Below are 24,485 nucleotides of genomic sequence, written 5' to 3'. Positions count from 1 at the left end.
GTTTCCCAAGAAACTCTGACTGCAGGATTTGGGGGATTTTTGAAAGGTAACGTGGTGCCTGTGCTGTATATTACCAAACACCACCAGTAGGGGCAGGAGGCGACACCATAGAGTCAAATGCATTCATATTTCTGCAGCTATATGCATGCATGTTCACACAAAGAGGGAAAAATAATGACGGTAAACAGCCTCCTGTTAGCTCACGTCAGGTGTTGCCCCCAAAGGAGTTATGAGAAAGCTTTCAGCTTGCAGGACATTTGATTTCAGAAGGGCAGATGGGGTGGTGGACCTGACCATAATTCTGGATCGTGGCTGGGTTAGAGTGGCCTACTGGGAACAAAAGCCGCTGAATATAGGTCTTGAGAATCCAAAGAGCCACATGATATGACTTATTCCTTTACTTCTTATCAGTTTAGGGTGATAAGATGCATTTTGGTTCTATTGCAGGGTTGCCAACTTAAATGTCTCCAGGGCAAGCAAGGAACATAAATGAGTGAAGCTCTCCCTACTCTTGCTTTGTGGGAGCACCTGTCCATTGTGACAGTCCTGACCCCTCAGGAAATCCCCAAATCTGTATTTTTATTGAAAGATTCCTAATTTTTCAATGTTAGCTTTTTTTCTTTATAAAGGCATTGTAATAAAACACAACATTTGCCCATCCTTTTATGGAGTGATGGCATACAGCTTGAGACCTCTGGTTCTTGGTTCATTTTTTCAACACCAACTGATTTCCAGGCTCTCTAATATGGGAACTCGAGAATTACCCATGGTTCAGAGTTAGAACCATCTGGTAAGCATTTTGCTTAGTTCATTGATGTGTAGGGAGGGAAGGGATGAGTTAAAAAGAAAATGACTCCCCAAAGGCACTCATTTAGAATAGTTTCTCTTAGAGCAGCTCTTTTCAAGTGACTGCCAATAGCAAACTTTAGTTAGCAAGCACAAGCTAAAATTCATATGTGATTATCTAATCTGGCTCTCTTGTTGGGAAATAATGAAGTAATTGAGAAAAACTGAGCTTGATTTGATATGAGACAACCGCAGATGATTGAAGTGATTTCATTTTAGGTATATATAGATTTTTACATCCAGTATCTCCTTTTTTTTCTAGTTTCAAAGATTTCCCCTCACCAGTGAATTTAGTGCGTGATTGTTTTTCCATTGAAGGAAATGAAGCATTTTATCCCAGCTTTCTTTGGATGAAGGCATTGCACTGATGTTATTTGGTTTCTTGAATTTCTAGCTCTTTCCCATAGTAACCTATATAGTAAAACTGGTGTGTGTATATGTGTATATATGATGGAGACTGAAGGGTAGCAGAATATTCCATCCCAAAATAGAATTGTAGGAGTTCAGGACAAGCCATGCCAAAATATGCCTCTTTGGTATATTGATTATTTTGAGCTGTAGGCACTTGAAAAACAGCAAATGCAGGGGGAGACTTTCTCTGACCTCCCCTTATCTGCCTAAAGACAGATCCTCTGAAAGGAACTCAATTGTCATCAACACCTCCCTGGGAGTTTCATCAACCAGGGAGATTGACTCTTGTCACAGGAGAGGAGACTAGACGTCCACACCACACCCAGACAAACATTGTCACAAACTATCACATCTCCCATCTATTCTTCTAAGGGCCCCTTCATTTTTCCTAAAAATCATTTCCCCTCCCCTAAAAGGCCTACATCCCTACTCCCCTTTCCTTATTAAGATGGTATTTAATCCTGAATTCTAAGCCACCTCAGGTAGTTACTCATTTTTCCCTGAGTGTCTCCCATGTATATATGAGGTATGCGTTGATGGGGTTCAAGGCAGGCCACTCCAAGATGTGCCACTCTAGTATGTGGATTGTTTCGAGCTAAAGACAATAAAGGCTCAGAAGACTCAGAAAGAAACTTTGACCTCCCCGCCACTAACTGCCTAAAAGAATTTAAGATAGCAGGCCTGCCCCCAGGACAGGCCATCACCATAGATAACTCTGGGTATGAATACACTGGGAGGGTCCTTGCTAAGCCCATTCTTATCAAAGCTCTGAAAACCAAGTAAAAGTAGAAGTTATCCTTTGTAAGAGACCTTTACATTTATAAGCGAAATCTCCATTTGTAAAGGTATCTCCCTCTCTGTACCAGGAAGAAGGGGGGATGACCTTATCTCTAGAAACTCTTATCAGTGCTGAAGGCAAGGACTTAAATCTGCGTATTAACCTCTTGTTTACTGTGCTTTTCTGGTAATCTCCCATAGCTGATTCCCCTAACCAACATCTTCCTTTGTCTTTAGCTGAAGATAGTATTGAAGAGAACCTCTGCCATTTTGTTGAGTTACCCAGATTTTCCTGGGTCTCTCCCGTGTATGCATGTTATAAAGCTTTGTTTGATTTTCTCCTCTTATTCTGTCTCATGTCAATTTAATTCATACCCCAGCCAGAAGGACCCAGAGTGGGTAGAGGATAGTTTTCCTCCCCTACAACGTGTAATAAACTTCTGTTTGTTTTTCTCTTGTTAACCTGTTGTTTATTAAAGAAGTCTTAGCTAAGACTCAGAAAATTATTTTTCTTCCCCTGCAAGACACACACACAAAGGCAGAAAAAGATAAATAGGAAGAGGGATAGAAAGGGAGAAAGAAGGAGAGAGAGAAAGAAACAACAGAAAGACAGAAGCACACAATTGAGTTAGAGTTGGGAGGGTGATTTCCATCTTTTCTGAAGGAGTGCTGGCTCAGGTTTAGATGATTTTGGCCTTGCCTTATCTGGGTAAAGAAGTAGCATCATCATTTTCTTACAATGTACAAAGTTCAAGAAATTAGCATGACCCTTTTCACTTTAAAAGAATCTTATATCTGTAGAATTCAGTCCTTGAACCCAGAGAATTTGTGTATCTGCTCCTGTTTTCTAAAACATGTTCTAATCCTGAAGTTCTCTCATTCTTGGAGGTGTACTTAGTGGTGTGCTATTAACTGTTTAATAACCAGCTCTCCAGAAAAAAATAAAACAACAAAATAAACAAACCTGACTTGTAGCATTTGCCCATTGCAGTGGTTAAATACTCTCAAGCGACCAACGTGAATATTGAGTTGTGAAGAGACGTGCCTGATTGGCTCTCAGGAGTGGGTAGGATCTGGCTCTCAGGAGTGGGTAGGATGTGGCTCCATCACACCACTTGGTGTAGCCAAAAGAGCACTAAACAGGATTAAGAAGACTTAGGACAGCTTCTCACCCATAAAATGTGCACAAAACAACAGCTCAGACTGCCTCATGGGGATACACTGTCACATTCAGATGGAAATAACAAAAAAAAAACTGTACAGAACTTAAAAAATATAAAAATTTATACAAACAAAAGGCATTATCATCATTACTATCTTTGGAGAGCCAAAAATTGCTCAATACCCAAAAGTTTTAAAAAAATGACTTGGATTGCATTAGTTACTGCTTTTAAAAATGTGTTTTGTATCTCCCGGTCATAAAAGATTCAAACTATAGGAAAAGAGCCAGCAGCCCATTTGGTCATAAGTTCAGAACAATGAACTCATCAGCATTATTTTTATAGGCGCTGTAGCTTGGGCCTGGAATCACTGGTCACAAGAAAGCATGAGTGTGTTCTGGGCAGCATTTCTGCCTTCAACAGCTTCAAGGCAACGCCCACAAGGCGATGTAGTCCCCATTGCAAACCTCCTCTGAGGCCTTTGCATGATTTGCATAATTTGAACTAATTAATGTTTAACTTGGCTTTGCAAACAATAGCAAATAAACAAAGAGAATCTCTCTTAATAGAGACATTCTCCCCAGAATTATCTTGTTGGAAGAGCATTGTCCAACAGGAATATAATGTGAGCCATATGTGTAATTTAAAATTTTTAATAGCCACATTAAAAGAAGAAAAAATTGGGGCCAGCCCCATGGTGTAGAGGTTAAGTGTGTGCGCTCAGTTGCTGGCGGCTGGGGTTCGGATCCCGGGTGCGCACCGAGGCACCGTTTGTTAAGCCATGCTGTGGCAGTGTCCCATATAAAGTGGAGGAAGATGGGCACAGATGTTAGCCCAGGGCCAGTCTTCCTCAGCAAAAAGAGGAGGATTGGCATGGATGTTAGCTCAGGGCTGATCTTCCACACACACAAAAAAGGAAAAATTGATAGGTGAAATTAATTTTAATAATATATTTTATTTAATCCAATATATCCATAATATTATCATTTCAATATGTAATAAATATAAAGCATATTAATGAGAGACTTTACATTCTATTCTTTTTTTTGTAGTAAGTCTTCGAATCAAGTGGTTGTTTATCACTTGATTTTTTTCCCAGCATATCTCAATTTGGCCTTGAACATTTCAAATGCTCAGTAGCCACATGTAGCTAGTAGCTACTATTTTGGACAGCTTAATGCTATAACATCAGTGAGCTGAGGATCTCCTGATTTTAAGAAGCCCAATGTTTATGAACTCTTTTATTCTGACTTCAGTGGGTTTTGTTATGGGAATTTATTATTGAGAGAGGAGCAAATTTCCTCTCTCAAATCTCTCTCTCTCTAACTTTTTCTTCTCCATTATCCAACAATTGGGTTGTCAGGCAACCTAGGTTGGGTATGTCCATCATTTGTAGGATGATCAACCATTTGGGTTTGCCCAGGACTGAGAGGTTTCCCAGTGTGTGGAACTTTCAGTGCTGAAACAGGGAGAGACCCAGGCAAGCCGGGAAGAACTGGTCACCCTAAATCTGGAGAAAAAGGTTAAATGTTGCTGGGACAGTCTATGTGGTGCTTCCATTTTGAACTCATCTGCAGCTATAAATCTAAAGGCTGAGGCCTCTCAGCAGCTCTGGAAGCCACTTTGGATCTTCATGTTCTGTCAAGTGGGGTTTCTGGGAATTGTCTTTGGAGCCTGGGCAGCAGGCTTTGCTATACTCTTCAACGTTTTGAAAGTCTCTCTGGCCTCCTGGCTACTGGCCTGGCTCCCTGAATCAGGTGAAACTGTCCACTTGCATACAATGACCTTCCAGGTTCCCTCTAACCAGGGAACCAGCCTCTGTCTTTGTAGCTCCTCATAACAGTCACAGAAACTGGGAGGACCCTGTCTGTCGTATCACCCTGGTTGTTGATTTCTCTGCCTACCTGTATTGGGCTGAGCCTCACCCTGTCTTAAAAAGTCAATGTGAACGTGTGCCCCGATCTTTATAGAGCCATATCATATTTATTATACCCAGACTTTTTTGAGAGAGTTTACAGCCACTGTCTTCAATTCTTTATTGGGCTTTTACTTCATAAAATTATTCAACAAATATTGAGTACCTTATGTCAAGATTACTTAAACTCTCCGTGCCTCCATTTCTTGGTCTCAGTTTCCATATTGGTAAATGGGCCTAACAAATATAACCTATCTCATAGGGATACTGTGAGGATTAAATGTACCTTTTAGTGTCTAGAACAATGTAAATGGCTTTAAACAGGCTTGGCAGGTAGTAAGTGCTCAGTTCATGTTGACTATTATTATTAGGTTTTTATGTCTTTCTTGAGGTCAGGATGCACATGTGATATCTTAGCATCTCTCCTCTCCCGCAGTGCTTAATACACCGCCCTAAGCAGAGTAAACACTCACCGAACATCCATTGATTGGCTGAGTTCAGCAATCTCACTTCTCCTGGCTCTGTCTGGATTTGGTAGCCAGTCTCTGAGGCCTCTTAAATATGGTCAACGTGGCGCCTCCCTGTTCGGAACACGACTGACTGGTTCAGGTCCTGGTTTCCGACCTGTCTGATCTCCTGCCCTGAAATATGACATCATCAGATGGCGCCATCTCTGGCCCTCACCCTGAGCACCCTCTCAAATTGTTTTCCCACGACTGTCTTTGCAAAGCAGCTGGGTTCTGGCTTTTCCAAATTTCAGCATAGCCAGAAAAGAATGCTTCAACGTGGGATTTAAGTGCTATGGCATCATGATTAGTTGCCTTCTGCCAGTCTCTGTTCACTTTTTTTTTCTCCAGCCAAACTTGCCTTCCACAATGGAGACAGAGAATGCCAGAGACTTACTTTCCCAGCTTCCCCTGCGTCTAGATCATGTGACCCAATCCTGGCCAATAGAGCCAAAGGGGATGTCTTCTGGGGGATTCTGGGATAAATTTCCTCCCTCCCTTTCTAATAATACTTGCTACTTGGAATTGAGGCAACCTTCGGAAGACCATGATGGAGAACCAAGAGAACCACAAAGAAGCCGGCATTGGGTGGAAAATAAAGAATGAATATGTGAGTCACTGCTGCTTTGATGTCATTTAACTTCTGACTTGAACAAGTTTGGATCCTCCTGCCTCCAGATCTCGTATTTTGTGAGATTAGTAAACCCCTGTTGTTTAAGTCATTTTTACTTGGGTATTTCGTTTCTGCCCCTGCAAATATCCAAGCTGACAGGAATGAGTTCTTTGATGGCCCTAAGAAGAATTAGTCCTTAATTAGGCATAATCCCATGTTCTCTTTTCAAGACCCCTGCTGCCAAAAGCCAGCAGTCATCTGTCACTTCTAGAATTTCTCTGCGCTTCCCCAGAGGCAGTGTAGTTTAATGGTTATGGGCACAAATCCAGGAGTCAAACCTGGGCAAGTGCGACCTTTGACAAGTTACATAAACTCTCTGTGTCTTATTTTCTTCCTGTGTGAACGGGGGGGCAATGATAATAATGCACCTGCTTTACAGGGTTTTGTGTTAAATGAATCAACACACAAAAAGCCCCTGAAACAACGCCTGGCACATAGTAAGGACTGAACGTGAAAACTGTTTCGTTTATTTGCCATTCGTTTTATGTAGCCTTGTGCTGTCTCTGAGATTAGATAGATAGATTTCTTCTTCTCCTCCTCCTCCTCCCCCTCCCGCCCTCCTCTTCTTCTTCTTTACCGTTCTTCCATGTCTCAACGGTTGTTTGTATCGCTCATGAAGACAAACTCCATGTTCTAAAAGCCACGTTTCTAGAGCCAGAGGATGTGGCTTCATCACTCACCAGCTGTGCCATGAGCTCTTCACTTATTTTCTCAGCGCACTGGTTTCTTCATTTGGAAAAGGCTACTGTCTTTGTTTTGGTTCCCCCATAAAAAGACCCTGAGAAAGTGCAAGTTGTGTATTTGGGAAGTGATTCAAGGAAACTCCAATAAGGCAGTGGGGAAGTGAGGGAGAGGGGAAGGGGGGGAGAGGCAGGGAAGCCAATAAAAGGTGTGTGATCAAGCCACTTCTCACTGTGGACAACAGGAGCTTCATCCCACGAGGATCTCTCAGTGTAGACCACCACGTGCCTCGGAGGTATGCCCCCAAGGGATGAGCTTTCTAGGCTATTTCAACACCATCTCTCTTCAGGTATTGGTTGAGGGCTGCTGGGTGCCGATCGGTGTGTTCATTCTCAAGGAATTCTGGCCTACCGCTGTGGGTGGGCCAAGCAGGCCCAGCCTCCAGAGAATATTGGTAAGAATATGAAAGTAGGGGCCGGCCCAGTGGTGCAGGCAGTTAAGTGCGCGCGCTCTGCTGCAGTGGCCTGGGGTTTGCCGGTTCGGATCCCGGGCATGCACCAACGCACCGCTTGGCAAGCCATGCTGTGGCGGCATCCCATGTAAAGTGGAGGAAGATGGGCATGGATGTTAGCCCAGGTCCAGTCTTCCTCAGCAAAACAAAGGAGGATTGGCAGATGTTAGCTCAGGGCCGATCTTCCTCACACACACACAAAAAAGAATATGAAAGTAAAGCAGCATATACCACAATGGAAAGGACTGAGGGAGGGGCCTCTCTAGGCTGAAGTGGTGATTAATTCAACTCAGTAAATATGTTTTTTGGAGAAGTGGGGAGGTGGAGGAAGTTCCTCTACAAGGAATTTTGCTAGCTAAGCAACAAGACACAAAGATGAGTAAGAAATGGCCCCAGACTTCAAGGGTGTCACAATCTAGAGGCAGAGGCAGACATGTTAACAAGTAGCATGTTAAGAGTATTTACAGTGTGAGACATGCAAGGTTAGACGTTTGTTGCCTTCTACTTACCAGATTGGTAAAGGGTGAGGCTGTGGGAAAACAGACTCTCTCATGTGTGCTTGCTAAGTGGAGCAACTTGGCAATGTTTTTAAAAAGTACAGATGTGTTTACCCTTTGACCCAGCAATCCAACTTCTGGGAATTTATCCTGTAGATCTGCCTGCACATGAACAAAATGATGAATGCACAAGGTTATACATTGCAGCGTTATTGTAATAGCAAAAGACTGGAAAGAATCCAAGTGTCCTTCAATAGGGCCTGGGTAGATACACTTTGGCCCATCTACACAATGGAGTACTATGGAGCTGTCTAAAAGAATGAGGATGCTTTGCTCAGAATATATTATTTATAAAAAAGCAGAGGAAAACGCAGAGAATGTGTGGTGAGATTGAGGATTTCAGGGCTGATAAAGGAAAAGACGAGACTGTGAGATGACAGTCAATGGCACATAACGAACTTTGTCTGGGCAGGGCTTGGACATGTTGCATGAGAGGGGAAGTCCCTGAGAGCAGGGCAGCTTCCAGAGATGGGAGAATGGGGCCACTCCTCAGAAAGGAAAGAGGGAAAGGGAACTCTGGGAGAGAGGGGGATTGGAGAGAGGGCTCATGATGCTGTATAGCAGCAAGGTGGGGAGTCCCTGGGTCAGAGACCTACAATGGGCAGCAGCATCTTGGGGTCTTTTGTGTCCCCAAGGTTTGTGTTGCCTACGGCTAGCAAATGTTGGGTGCAGCTTCACCAGGTATGCAAAGCAGAAAGTTTCTCAATGGCTAAAAATATGCTTATTTGAGCTATATTTAAGGCATTGGTTGTGTAGAATTTGAGTTTGGCACTGGTGTGCTTTGAGCTAATGGTCCTAGTCTGCCACGGAGAAGTAAACAACACAGGGGCCAATATGCAGGAGCCATCCTTCATGCATTTATATAACGGTATGTAACATGTCAACGCTCATGTGAGAATGAGGGAGAAATAAGGACATTTATTGGTATTTGTGCATACTTCCATAAAGAAACATTGGAAGGATACACAAGAAACTAATAAAAGGAGTGAGACAATGGGATGGAAGATGGGGCAGACCAACCCCTGGATGTGAGTAAGACTTCTTAATGTATACTTTTTCATACCATTTTGATTTTTGAACCATGTGAAGGTATTACTTATTTTTCAAAAATAAGTAAAATTAAAGCAAACAAAGAAGTTTGTCCAAAGTTCACAAGTATCGTGGAGGCAGGTGGTTAATGCTGCTGGTGGGATGGAGAGATTATGGTTTCAGTACAATTCCACCATTCACGTGTTTATTATTTACTGTCCATCGTGTTCCAAAACTTTTGCTCTGACGCATAGTAGGTACATGATATTTGCTTGAATTAATAAATAAGCAATGCAGAATTTGAGAAGCTAGTTTTCAAGTTCAAATACAATTTCTGAGGGCGTGTTATGAATCGTGAGTTGCTATTCAAAGAAAAGCATTGTTTTTGTTTCTTTATATCCCCTACAGAGTTTAACAAAAGTACCCTACACTTAGCAGGCCCTCAATTACTTATTGAATGAACAAATGAGTGATTTAATTGAAAAATAATTTCAAGTATGTGTCTTCTCTGATGGTACATTCCACTTAGGGGGCTTAGTTTAAAGTAATTTTCATTTTAAAAAAGCACCTTTCTTCCCAATTATTAGTTTTTTCAGCAAATATGTGTTCAACACTTACTATGTACATGACTGAATAGCCACCAAGCACATGATTAAAACTCAATATCTTATTACACATCAGACTTTCATTTCATTTTAGGCCAACATAGGCATGTTGGGGCAGTCAGATAGTACAGCAAAATCTGTAGAATTCACTCTATCCTTTCGAACAATGCTTGCCCAAATGCAATCCTGAAGTTTCTTTATCAAGTACAAAAGAATATTCATTTCAGGGAGAAGATACTTGCAATACATATATCCAACAAAGGATTTGTTACCAGAATACATAAAGAATTTCTCCAAATCAATAAAAGAGGACAAAAACCCAATTTAAAAATGGACAAAAGATGTGAACAGGCACTTTATAAAATAGGATATCCAAATGGCTGACGAGCACGTGAAAAGTTGTTCAACATATAATAACTATGTAACTAATATAGATTATATATAATTCTAATATATAATATTAACATATAATATTATATATAATTCTAATATATAATATTAACATATAATATTATATATAATGATAGATGTAATATATATATTATAGATATAATAATATATAGACATGATAATATATCTATAATTATATATATCTTATAATAACATATAACTAATAGTTATTAGGAAAATGTAAATTAAAACCACAATGAGACACCACTATACACAGGGGAATGGGTAAAATTTTAAAGTCTGACAATATCAAGTGTTGTTGAGATTGTTGAGCAAATGGAATTCATGCACTGCTGGTGGGAATGCAACATGGTGCAGCCTTGTGGAAAACAGTTTGGCAGTTTCTAATAAAATTACCCCTTGACCCAGCTATTTCACTCCTAGGTATTATCCAAAAGAAATGAAAACAAATACCCACAAAAAGATTCATGTATGAATACTACAAAGGCCAGCCCCAGCACCCCTCCCTCCTCAGGGCTCTTTGTGGGCACTTATTTCAAACCACCATCACCAACACTCTTACTTGCTTGGGTGTCTATTTCCCAGCTGGGTTATGAATTTGCATAAAGCACAAAATGTGATCTATGTTAAAATGCTGTAGCTACCAGGCATTCCTTTATAAAAATCCCCAGAGCTTAGCTCATGGCCTGTTGCAAAGTAGACATTCAATAAATGTTGAATTAATGAATCTCCTCAACTTCAAACCAATCATTAAGAAAGAGAGCCAGTGTCGGGGCCCGCCAGGTGGTGTAGAGGTTAACTTCGCAAGTTCTGCTTCAGCGGCCCAGGGTTCGCCGGTTCGGATCCTGGGTGCAGATCTACTCACCTCTCATCAAGCCCTGCTGAGGTGGCGTCCCACATAGAGCAACTAGAAGGATGCATAACTATGACATACAGCTATGTACTGGGGCTTTGGGGAGAAAAAAGGAAAAAAGGAGGAAGATTGGCAACAGATGTTAGTTCAGGGCCAATCTTCTTCTTCTTCAAAAAAATGCTTTCATTAAAAAAATAAAAAAAGAAAGAGTCAATGTCATGTTTTTATATTCTGGTAGTGTTGCACGTAGTGCCCCCTTAGGCTGGTCTTTATAGGAAGGGAGCATTTGAATTGAACTACGACGTAAGCCTAAATACCCATGTGCAAGAGACAGAAATCAGAACTTAAAAGTGAGTAATGTTGTCTGATCCAATACAGAGCAGCTTAAGTGTAAACAAGACATGGTGCATTATGCCCTGTCATATGTGGTATGTAAACGAAGAAGAATCAGTAGTTCTCATGGGCAACTGTTCTTAGTAGGCTGCAAAAAATTTGATGGAAACTCCTGAATGGTCAGATTTGTGGTTCCTGGATATCAACTCCAAGTAAATTAACTAGTAAGCATACAATATTCATATTCCCCAGGATTGTCTATTTGCTGGCATGAAGAGTGGGTGGGAGAGATGGCAAAAGATAGAAAAGAAAATGGGAAGAAAAAGCTGTAAAACACAGCAAGAATATCTTTCCTTGAGGGTCTCTGGGCCCTGTCTCCTAATTATTTTGTTCCATCCTCCCCAGTGAATACAGAATTTCTGAAATAATGCTGGAGTACAGTTGGTACAGCTCAGTCCAGCTTTAATTGAGAATAACTCTTTGTTCTTAAAAGACTCTACAGTGTACCAAGAAGAAGGGAACATTTTGGAAGTAACTATTCTGTGGTGCCTCCCAAGAATCGATGATCATACTAAAAGAACATTTCCATTTCTAATGTCAAGGGGACTTTAACAATGGAAGGGATGTAATTAGCTAACCTTGGAGCATTTAAAACTCAAGTACAATGTCTATGACATATTCGTATTTTAACAATCATTTTAAATACCAAAGAGTCTTTCTACCAAGGTCGATTTTTCTTTTTCCACAATAAATAGCACTGGATTGCCACATCATACTTCATTTATCTCACATTTAAACCCACATTTCAAATTAAACCTAGAATGATTTTCTACTATTTACTGCTTAGATATACAATTTTTACATTTAATACTGAATGTGGGGGGAAAAAAACCCTGAATGCCAATTTCCTTAAGAAATATCATACAACCTTGCTGAAATAGTCACTAATATTGATTTGCTGGAGCTTTGGGTTGGCATCTTAAATATTTCACTGTTTTGAAATTTCAAATACAAACACAGACCTTTCCTCTCTTAGGATTTCCAAGTGATAGCTCTGAATTAATTAGTTTGAGTCATTTTAATAAACACAAATGTTCTTCTTTAATTTGTGAGCCAAAGAAAAGTTACTTTTTTTGTTGTTGTTGTTGTTGCAAGTTCCAATACACCACACTACTTCGTGCAGTTTTTGGAGCTCTGAATCGGATTCTCAACTTCTGGTTCCAGGGTGTGTGGCAGTGCTCCTCCCTGGTGGTCCTCAGAGATGCTCAGGAGAGTGGGGAGCCACGGGGGGCTTAGGAGAAGCCCCAGCTGTGTGTCTTCTATCTCCACCTTCCCTTGGACCACCAGAATCCATGGGAGGGTGAGTGAGTGGGTAGACTATGGCTCTTCTGAACCTTTGAACATTTTGCCTCAGTTTCAGAGTCCTCTTCTGTGTGGGGTGAAAACAATCACACTCATCTCACTTTTCATAAAATTACAAATGATAGTGTTGTATACTTGCAGTTTGCTAAGAGAGTAGATCTTAAGTGTTCCCACCACAAACACACACAAAAAGGTAACTATGTGAGGTGATGGTTGTGTTAATTAGCTTGACTATAATCATTTCACAATGTATACATATATTAAATCATCATGTTGTACACCTTTGGAAAAAATCACATTGTACAACCTACACATATACAATTTTTATTTGTCAATCATACCTCAATAAAGCTGGAAAAAAATTACAGAATTATAGTTCCAAGCACAACTGGCATAAAGATGTTTGGGAACAAAGACAACTGATAGGAGGTAAGTATGCAGCCCAATTGGTGAGGGAAAGTGCTCGAAGGTGACAGAGTGGCCTCTTTGTTGTAAGGATTCAGCATGCCCCGCCGGTGTGTGGAAGAGGGTATGGAGGTTGGTTCGTCTCTGGAGTTGGTTAGGCAAAGTGTCTTACCAGAGCTCGGCGGCACTCAAAGCAGGGCCGGCTTTGGGGCAAGTTGTGAAGAAATTTGCTCAGATGATTTTGATGTCCCCATTCTTACAAGGAAAACCTCAATAATCCTAGAAATTTCCTACCAATCAGAGGCTGGTTGGTAGTAAAAGGCATTTGGAAATGGCTGCTTTCCCTCTTGCGTGCTTCCTGATTTGTTGTTCCTCCTAAAGGTGAATTAGACAGCGCTGGTGCATTTCAAATTTGCTTAGAATGTAAGCTGCCAAAGGCAAGAAGTGTTTCCTTTTCTCTTGGTATAGCTCTTCCACACAGAAGGGCTGGGCTCTCTATTTAGTGAATAGTCAATGGCGATTGATTAAAAGCCAGTACATTTCAAGGAAGTCCATTCTGGATGCTCATACTTCTTCACTTACATTATTTCATTACTTTTTTTTTTTTTTTTTGTGAGGATGACTAGCCCTGAGCTAACATCCAATGCCAATCCTCCCCTTTTTGCTGAGGAAGACTGGCCCTGGGCTAATATCCGTGCCCATCTTCCTCTGCTTTACATGGGACTCTGCCACAGCATGGCCTGACAAGCGGTGCGTCAGTGCGCGCCCAGGATGCGGACCTGCGAACTTCGGGCTGCCGCAGCGGAGTGCACGCACTTAACTGCTATGCCACTGGCCGGCCACACTTCATTACTTTTTAAAATTCTGTACCCTCAGGTCTTAAAATCCTGTGCAGTGGAATGGGTTCTAGAAGCATTGGGGTGGTGAGCACTGTCCTGGGTGCGGCAATTTGGTGGAAGGCGGCGGGAAGCTGAAGGAACCTGAGCGCTGTGAGTATCCGTGAGTGGAGAGACAAGTCTGCAAGAACGGGCGCATCAAAATCATCTGAGCAAATTTCTTCACAACTTGCCCCAAAGCCGGCTCTGCTTTGAATGCCGCCGAAGCTCTAGTAAGACACTTTGCCTAACCAACTCCAGAGATGAACCAACCTCCATTCCCTCTTCCACACACTGGCGGGGCACAGTGAATCCTTACAACAAAGAGGCCACTCCCTGTCACCTTTGGGCACTTTCCCTCACCAGTTATTTGCATCCTGTTACACCTTCAAGGTAAAAGAGAACTAAAAATGTCCCAGTTTCTTCTTCAAGAAGTGGATCTTTGTATGTTGAGTCCCAAGGACCTTGCCAACAGCAAATGATCACGTACACATTTATATGTATTGTTATTGTGTGTGCTTGTTTCTTTTAATCTTGCCTCCTCGGCTAGAATATTACTTTTGGATCATCGTATCTTTTCTGTTTCTATTTAGAGTGCACACGGCTTCAGATCTATGTCCCTACTGAGCGTGTACTAAATTCTTCTTTCCTTGTTATGTTCTGTCATGACAAACTGGATAAGTATGGTCATTACAGCAAATGCTTGGTGGTGGCTTTTGTTTCCACATTCCTATATGCTCAGTACATTTACTTCAATGAGTGTGAAGTTTCCAGCCATTGTGTGATGGCCTCCAAGCACCACAGAAAGTTCTCCAACTGGTGAACTTTGTTCTAAATGACCTCTGACCCCTGGCACCTGTCAAAACAGAGGCTATCCCCTGCATTTTCTTTCTATTCCTTAAGCCTTCCTGACAATGATTGTGCTGTGTCTCCTGGAATTCTGTGTGCTTTTACCACTCTGTCTTAAGAATACAATCCTGTGTTTTAAGAGGTTGATTAGAAGGAAACAGGAAATTGGGCAGTTGAAGAAGATTCCTAATCATGTTCCAAAAATAATGCTTTGTTGAGGCTGCCTTTGAAGCCTGGCATTCTTTAAATGCACACACAGCCCTTGTCTGATCACTGCCTGTTGTGAAGAGTAAGGCGCTTTACGCACAAGGACACACTGGGCAGGGTGCAGATCCTCGGCCACCATGTTCAGTCAGAGTGGACTCGGGGGCCATCCTGCAGATGAGAGCAGCGTTGCTCCAGGGGGTTCGCTTTAGAGCCTGTCTCAGCGGAACTGATCTCCCCAATTGCCTCCTCCACACTCTTGTCACCATCTCATTTTCTATCCGCCCTGCTTGCTGTCGGACAGCTGCTCTCCGGGAGTGGGTGGGCTGGGACTGGGGGCTGAGGCAGAGCCCCTTCTCCCTACAGCGCCTCCTGTCTTCACCAGGCTTTTAAAATGCACAATCATTTTTCCTTTCCCCTTCTTTTATTATACAAAGGTAGCAAGTTTAGGTCCAGTCAAGGCAGAATCTTTTACAGACGAGAGACATTTATTTCTGCTCTCTGCAGGTGGAAGGGGGAGGAATAAAAGGAGAAAACAGATTCCAACCCAAGCAGGTGGTTTTGTGCTCAGGGACGGAGTTGGAAACTTGGAGGTGGTACTCAAATTAAAATTACAAAACATCGATATGCCTGGCTCGCTGGGATGGAGAGGGTCAAGAACTGCTTTCCCAGCACGGTAGATTCCAGTGTGTGCTATGGGGGATCAGAATCGGCCACTCCAAAATGTGTCTCTTTGGCTTGACTGTCTTTAAAAACAAAATACTCAGAAAAAAACTTTGACCTTCCCCCTAATTGCCTAAAAGAATTTAAGATAAAAGGCCGGTTTCAGGAAGGAGCTATCACCACAGATAACTATAATGGTAGACAGGGAGGGAGGAACCTTGTAAGGCCCATTTAATTCAAGTCCTCTCCATGTCCTGTTGTCTTTACAAGGTATGGCAAACATTTGTTTACCAAACATTTACTTTGCCATCTCTATGTGAATTGCCTTCCTCCCCGTTGAAGGCCCAAACCACTACCCCCAATATCTTCTTTTGTCTTTAGCTGAAGATGGTATTTAAGGTGGTGGCTTCAGCCATTTTAGTGAGTTCCTCAGTTTTCCTGGGTTTCTCCCAGATATACATGTTATTAAACTCTGTTTGATTTTCTCCTGTTATTCTGTCTCATGTCAATTTAATATTTAGATCAGCCAGAAGGACCTAGAGGGTAGAGGAATATGCCTTCCTCCCCTACAGCACTAGGATTGATTTGTGTGGTTACTGACCTAAGGTCTATGGAAAGGCAAACAACCTAACCAAAATAATCTGTCTACCTATGGACCCCAGGAATAACAGAAGGAGAGCCTCCGCCCCTGGCCTTTGGAACATGAGCCTAGCTGGGGCCCCAGACCTGCTTGTGGATGTTGGCCAGCCCTTTCCTCAGCTCCTGTGTGGAGGAGGCCATCCCCTCTGGGTCCCAGGATCCTTCAAGCTGGGAAGAATTCCACCTTCAGGCAGAGGCAAGAGCAGCTTGGGTAATCCCTTCATACTCGTGGCCCTTCCTGTGATGGGGGATAAAGGGACAACAAACTGTCTCCAGGTATCTGGTATTTTTCATCTCATTGCAATAAAAGGAAGGTGCCATCTGGGCAAATGAGGAGTATTCCTAGTTTTGGCAAACCCTAAAGCAGTGGTATAGGGGATGCAGAGTTCATGTGGAGTAGAAAGTTATTGCCAAGGTAAGTGATGGTGCAGGACCACAAAGCCCACCGTGCACATGTGGCTCTGTAATACAATCTCTGTACAAGTTGACTGAGCATCACCTTTCCACCCAGCAGGTGCAGCTGTCACGAAGGAAAAACCAGTGGGAGTGGAGACAGTTGATTTATGTAACGATTTTCATGCCCCATCGAAAGTTCCATTCTCTAGAAAAAAATCGTCTCCTTCTGAAGAGCAGCTCTACAGAGCAGAGCTCTACTTCTCTGCATAGTACAATATTATTTATTTTTAAATTTTGCCTTTTCAGATTCCTCTTGGACCCTCAACTTGTCATCCAAATATACCATAGAAACCTAGGACCTCTAAGGCAGCCAGGAGTAAAAATTGTGTAGTAGAAGGAAAAAAAAAAAGCAAACTTAAAAGAGAGAAATTATGAATTATTTTCTAAAAAAAATATATGTGCAGCACCAATTATTCTTCAATTCATGGATAGCAATTTAACGTGATACTCATTTTTTAAAACACATTTATCATCTTGGATATCTTCTTTACTTTCTGGGACAGATTTGTGAAACAAAAGCCAAACATCCTAATGAAACATGGCCACAGACACAGGTACAATAAAAGTACAGATCACTCAAAAGAATTTCTATAGCACGAGTGGTAGTGAGCACTTTCTAGATGGATGAGCCTTGTGCTTGTTTGTGTTGCTGGAAGGAAACAATCGTATGACATCTTGGAGTTTGAAGATGGCTCTAAGCAATTGAATTATTTCTGACGGAATTGCTTGAGGCAACTTCATACAGTTGAGGAAGAGCCCTGTGAATTATGGAATTGCTCATTTCCCTGCACGCAGAATTCCTCGCATGAACCAGTTTACTATGTAGATATTGCATAATAATGGTAAATAAAGATAAAGCGTCAAGCAGAGGCAGTGTTTAAGAAGGAATATTCTAGGAACTTGTGTGCTGGGGTTTTGGGTTAATCAAGTCTATCAACGTCTCATCTTTGCTCTCTGAGGGACTAGAAGCTGACATTCATGATGATGTTACTGAAAGTGATCCACAAACACAGGAATTTGATAAATGCTATCTCAGCACCCACTCTAATGTACGTTGGGGTAAGAGAAGAGAAAATTGAGGGACAATGGCCAAAGGTACAGTGTCAGCTGTTCTGACTGGAGTGGGAAGCAATCTTTCATTCAGCTTGTCTGCTGTTCAAGCCAAACTTGTTCATTTCATGTGAACAGAGCCACTGGGAGGCCTTGTTATCCCTGTGGGCCAGGGTTTGGGGGTGAGGGTGGGTGGCTGTGCTGATGGTGCCCATGGTTGTGGGCTCAGGTCCTTCCGGGCTCTGGAGGTGAGGCTCTGCTCTGGTTTGCAGCAGCAGGAGCCAGATGCAGATCATGATGCCGTTTGGGGCTCTGTCTGTTTGATAATAGCTTCTCTGAAGGCCCGAGTGGGTCCCGCCCTTCCTGCCCTGCAGGCTGCAGAGGGTTCCTGTCACTGGACTCTTGGGCGGAGCAGCCAACACAGATCTCAGTCCTCATTGAAAAGGGAGCTAATTTAATTGAATCCCCCACCTATTCACTCCAGACTTCCCCTCTGATTCTTTTTTTCCAGAGGGCCTCCCTTCCTCTCTTCATCTCACAGAGGCAGTTCACGTTATATGGTTAAGGCAGGGTTATACAACCTCTAAGCTACTCATGTTTGGGGCTGAAATCATTCTTTACCATGAGGAACTTTCCTGTGCACTGTGGGATGTTTAGCAGCAAACCTGGCCTCTATTGCCTACTACCCCTGCCCCCAGCCCTCTCTGAGTTGTGACAACCAAAAATGTCTCCAGACATTGCTAAATATCTTCTTGGATTAAAGTTGCCAGATTTAGCAAATAAAAATACAGATGCACAGTTCAATTTGAATGTCAGATAAACAATTAATAATTTTTTAGTATACATATGTCCCATGCAATATTTGGAACATATGCATGCTGAAAAATTATTTGCCATTTATTTGAGATTCAAATTTAAGTGGGCATCTGTATTTTATCTGGCAACCCTTCTTAGGGGGCAAAATTGCCTGGCTTAAGAACCATTAGGTTTATACATTTCTACTTTGAGAGAGCAAAGGAATTGTTACTGAACCAGGTTCGTTTTGCCTGCTGCACGATTATGCCAAGCACAGAGATGATGAGTTTGCAGCAGAGCAAAGGTTTATTCACATGGCAGCCAAGTGAGGAGACAGGAGAACAAATCTCAAATCTGTGTCCCTGAAAAATGGGGATTAGGGATATTTATGGGATAAAGGGGCGGGGTGGCCTGAAGTGTGGGAATAGATGGTCGGAGGAGAGGAGAAGTGAGGCAATTGCTGATCTGTGCAAGTGTCGTTAAGCTTCATGGCTCTTCATAGGATGCATATTCACAAAATGGTAGTGTTATCATGATCTGAGGGTGGAGTTTTTGGCTCCTCGACATCAAAGTGTCACCTATTGGTCATCCACGCAGGCCCAGTTGATGAGTTGGTGGTCTTAACCAGCCTGAACTGGATAAGGAGTTGACTCTCAGTTCCTGAAAAACTTAAGCACCCCACTCGTTACCATGGTGACCCAAGCATCAGTGATGTTATCTCTAGCGTGGGATTTAGTAATGCATTATCTAACTACTTTTGCAAACAGACAACTGAGTATAATTAAAGCCAGTTGGCCCTTGGTTTCAGAATCAATCTCTTATTGTAAAACTGCCATTTCAGCAGGAGGAAAGGTGATATAAAATGGCCAGTAAGCACATGAAAAGATGCTCAGCATCACTGATCATCAGAAAAATACAAATCAAAACCACAGTGAGATGCCACTTCACACCCACTCAGATGGCTAGAACCAGAGACAGAAAACACCAAGTGTTGACAAGGAGGTGGAACTGTTTGGAGAGCTGTCTCTGAATAAATTCTGCTCTTGGCCCTGCAACAGATCTTTCTCTGGGCGAATGAAGTAATGAGAGTTTACCTTCCTGATATGGAGGGAAAAATACCATGAGAACAAAACACAAACTAATATTTTCATAAAATCTCCACAAATATGGCAGATTCTCATTGCTCTCTCTGTGTCAGGTTTTCCTGGCTCGCATCCGTCATGCATGCCATTAAAACAGTGGTTTTTCTAAAACAAAAATCTGATCGACTCTACTCTTTGAAAATATTGATGGTGCCCACAGATGACAATAGAGTCCAATGCCCTACCATGGCGTTCAAGCCCTTCCTCATCTAACCCTAACTCTCACTCCCAGTCTGCTTATTTGTTAATAACAGCTTTATTGGGATATAATTCACATACCAAACTGTTCACCCACTTAAAGTGTACAATTTTATGTATTTTAAGTAATTCACAGAGTTATGCAACCATTACCACAATCAATATTAGAACATTTTCATCACCCCAAAAGAAACCCCATATCCATTAGCGGTCACATCCCATTCCCATCCTTTCCCCCATCCCCTGACAACCAATATGTAACCTTTAGTGTCTGGCTTCTTTCACTTAGCATAAAGTTTTCAAGTTCATTCATGTTGTAGCTCACATCAGTACTTCTTTCCTTTTCATTGCTAAATAATATTCCATTATATGGATATACCACATTTTGTTTAGTTATTCATCAATTGATGAATATTTTGGCTAATTATGCTAATTAAAAAATATAGAGAACAATGTAACAAACTTCCATATATGAGCCTGTTTTTGCAGTGGTTTCTGTGAAGAGTAAATGGTAGATACTGAATGAAAAGCACCTAGCACAGAGCCTGGCTCCAAATAAAAGCTGGGTCAGTAGGAGTCAAGAACTATTTGTCCCCACGGATGAGAATTCTCCATGGCTGTCATGGATGGGCTCAACCTTCCATGAAAGATAATCCCAAACTAGTGAGGTCTAATCTATACCACTTTTCATATATTTTAAATTAAGGTGGATTGAAATAGATTCTAACACTTTTTGAGAGTTTTACTGTACCCATGCTCAGTCCAGGGGCTCCCCCCGGGAAGTGTAAGGGCAGGTTGGGAGGCACTACAATAAACAGTCTAATGTTGATATTGTTAAAAGGCAGACCTGCGTCTGACACAGTCTGAAACATTTTCCCCCTTTATTTACTTCAATCTCAAATATCTGTCCTTAAAGTGTTTCCCAGGGTTCTTATCAGTCCTGTACTAACCAGTTACTGCTTGTAGGATTAATTACAGATCTTCCTCGACTTATGATGGGGTTACGTCCCAATAAACCCATCATAAGTTGAAAATATTGTAAGTTGAAAATGCATTTAACACACCTAACCTGCTGAACATCATAGCTTAACCTAGCTTACCTTATCTTAAACGTGCTCAGAACACTTACATTAGCCTACAGGTGGGCAAAATCATCTAACACAAAGCCTATTTTATAATAAAGTGTTGAATATCTCATGTAATTGACTGAATGCTGTACTGAAAGTGAAACACAGAATAGTTGGATGGGTACAGAGTGGTTGTAAGTGTATCGGTTGCTTACCCTCGTGATTGTGGGCTGACTGGGAGCTGTGGCTCCCAGCATCGTGATGCCCAGCATCACGAGAGAGGATTGTACCACATGTTGCTTGCCGAGGAAAAGAACATAATTCAAAATTCCAGGTACGGTTTCTACTGCATGTGTATCCCTTTTGCACCATTATAAAGTTGAAAAATTGTTAAGTCAAACCATCCTAAGTCAAGGACTGTCTGTATCCTGTCTCGAATGGCATTAGCTGAGGTAGAAATGCACATTATCAAAACTCCTACTTTAGAGCCATGTATAAAAAATGCTAACTCTAAGGCTAGAGTGAATTTATGCCATTTAAAAAGCTTTAATCCACTTTATAGTTGTAGAACAATATCAGCAAGGCTTGTGAAAAGCAACAACAATATAAAAATAAGAAAAATCATTGATATCGAGATTTCATTTCCGTGTGGTTTCTCAACATAGTACAGTCACGCGTCGCTTAACGAGGGGGACACGTTCTGAGATATGTGTTGTTAGGTGACTTTGTCATTGTGCTGACATCACAGAGCGTACTTATATAAACCTAGATGGTATAGCCTACTACACACCTAGGCCATAGGGTACTAATCTTATGGGACCACTATTATACATGCAGTCTGTCGTTGTGATGCAGCACATGACTGTACAACAAACAACTGAAGAAGTTCTCACTGGAGGCTTCCATATGCACCTCTGTCTAGACTGTTTGCAGGAGACCAAGGCCTGTAGGCCCATTTTAAATGGCAAAACTGCTCTAGTGATTCTGGCTTAAATGGCTTCAATAGCTGAAGAGAGGAGAAAACAAAGACAAAGAAAAGAGTAATGACACCAATTGTGAGTCCACATGATTACAAAATTGCTTATTCAGTATGAAATAATTGCTTCATTAAAAGTCATCCTTCAAACTTAATATTATTAAGTTCCTACAATGTTCAAGGCCCTAGGTACTCTAGGGTAAGTAGATAAGCCTGTGGATTGAATTTATTTTTCTCCTAATTGATTGTGTTGGCATTGTATAGCTACAGGACTAAGAGAACAGAAAGTAAAGAAGGAGGCTGTTAAGTTTCCATCTATACAAATTCTAATAACTTGAAAACTAGCTTTTCAAAAATTAAGATGTGAAAGATTTTGAACAAGAGCTTACTTTTCTCTTTGGATATTCCCCAAATAGAAATTAAATAAGGAGCAGCAATATTTGCAGTGGTCTCATCAGTGGTAAACAATTTAATTTTAGTTAGTAACTGGTCTTGTCTACCGCTGACAGGAGAAAGGCACGAAGAGATCACCTCATTCCACCTAGAGGCCAGTAAAGGTCTGAATCATCTAGAACAGATGTCCTTTCTCACCTAAAAGTTCTCAGGGAGGAAAACGCAGCTTAAATGGATGAGCAAGAGGTTTCAAACAGGAATTTAACTCAATTTTTACCCATCCTTCACTTTTGCTGACATCACATTATCCACCCAATGAAGAGAGAGAAAACAGGAACATGGAAAGTCAAAATTGAAACTTTCTTTTGGTAAAAGTGAAATTCCAAAATTACACAATATTACATGTCAAATTTATTTTTTAAAAAATCAGTTAAAAAAACCAAAAAGAAATTCCATTTTATTTAGGATAGTTTTGCATCAGGCTCCCCAGTGCCAATTTTTGTTATTACGTTTCTCTTAAATGATATGATAATGGTAATATGGCTGATCATTTGTGTAATATCTAATGTATAAATATAACAAGAAATATATTATTTAATAATAGTATTTAAATATATTAATATTTAATTTTTAAAGTGCTTTCTAGTTTACACAGAATCTCTCCATATTTTATTCATTTAATCCTCAGCCACCTTCTAAGGTGTATCTGACAACCCAAGTTGCATAGATAAAGAAACTAAGTCTCAGGAAAGTTACATGACTTAGTAAAAGTCCCTCAGCTAGAAAATATCAGTAGTCAAATCCAGGGATCAGCAAACTACCTGCTTTGGGCCAAATCCAGGCAGTCACTTGTTTACGTATGACTCTTGAGCTAAGAATGTTTTTTTTTTTTTTTTTTTTTGTGAGGAAGATCAGCCCTGAACTAACATCCATGCTAATCCTCCTCTTTTTGCTGAGGAAGACCTGCCCTGAGCTAACATCTATTGCCAACCCTCCTCCTTTTTTTTTTCCCCCAAAGCCCCAGTAGATAGTTGTATGTCATAGTTGCACATCCTTCTAGTTGCTGCATGTGGGACGCGGCCTCAGCATGGTCAGAGAAGCAGCGTGTCAGTGCGCGCCCGGGATCTGAACCCCGGGCCGCCAGTAGCAGGGCGTGCGCACTTAACTGCTACGCCATGGGGCCGGCCCAAGAATGGTTTTAACATGATTAAATGGTTAAAAAAAAATAAAATAGAATAATATTCCATGACACATGAAAATTATATGAAATTCAATTTTAGTGTCCATAAATAAAGTTTTATTGGAACACAGCCTGCCCATTTGTTTATTATCTATATCTGCTTTTGTGCTACAATGGCAGAGTTGAGTAGTTGTGACAGAGACCATATGGGCCTCAAAGCCTAAAATATTTACTATCTGGCGCGTAACAGAAAAATTGACCAACTCCTGCTATACTCCAACCTTAAACTGTCCTCTTGGATGCCTTTTACTGGATGGGAATATGGAAAACAATAATAATAAGAAGATCATTCATTGAAATTTGACATTGCCCTTGCCACTTTGTCAAACATGCAATCAAACTCATGAGATGGTTTCACTAATATGGTCAAGATCTTTTCCAAACAAGAGAGTATATGGGCTAAACAATTATTGTTGTCACTCTGTATTCCCGAATATTATAGAAACACTTAATTATTTAGAGCTTTGAAAAAAGAGAGATGTCAATACAAAATCATAAATATTTCAGGAAGCGTCATGGAATTTTTAATATGCAAATCTGTCTATTGCAATTGTTGAGACCTCTTTGAGAGTGTTATTTTATGGAGATAATTATGCATATTTCAGTAATTTAGTTTTGGAACTTTGACCCAAGCCCAATCCTCCTCCTGCCTCTTGTAGTATGCAACTGACTGCTTCTGAGCTGCCCACAGGTCTTTCACTTTGTTCTCACAAATACTTTTTTCACCGCATTTGCCATAGCAATGACACGCACAGCATATTCAGAAAAGGCGACATGAAAATGGTTTTGTAAAACTGAAAGTAAAATAACTTGTTTTTCATTACAACATGAAGGAACTACATCCCCTTAATCCCTGCTGCCCCAGCTGTCCTCCCTTTCATCAACATCTCAAAAGGAAAACTT

Source organism: Diceros bicornis, chromosome X (genome assembly GCF_020826845.1).
Source record: "Diceros bicornis minor isolate mBicDic1 chromosome X, mDicBic1.mat.cur, whole genome shotgun sequence".
Taxonomy (NCBI): domain Eukaryota; kingdom Metazoa; phylum Chordata; class Mammalia; order Perissodactyla; family Rhinocerotidae; genus Diceros; species Diceros bicornis.
The sequence above is the reverse complement of the archived record's forward strand: the minus strand, read 5'-3'. Positions refer to the sequence as shown.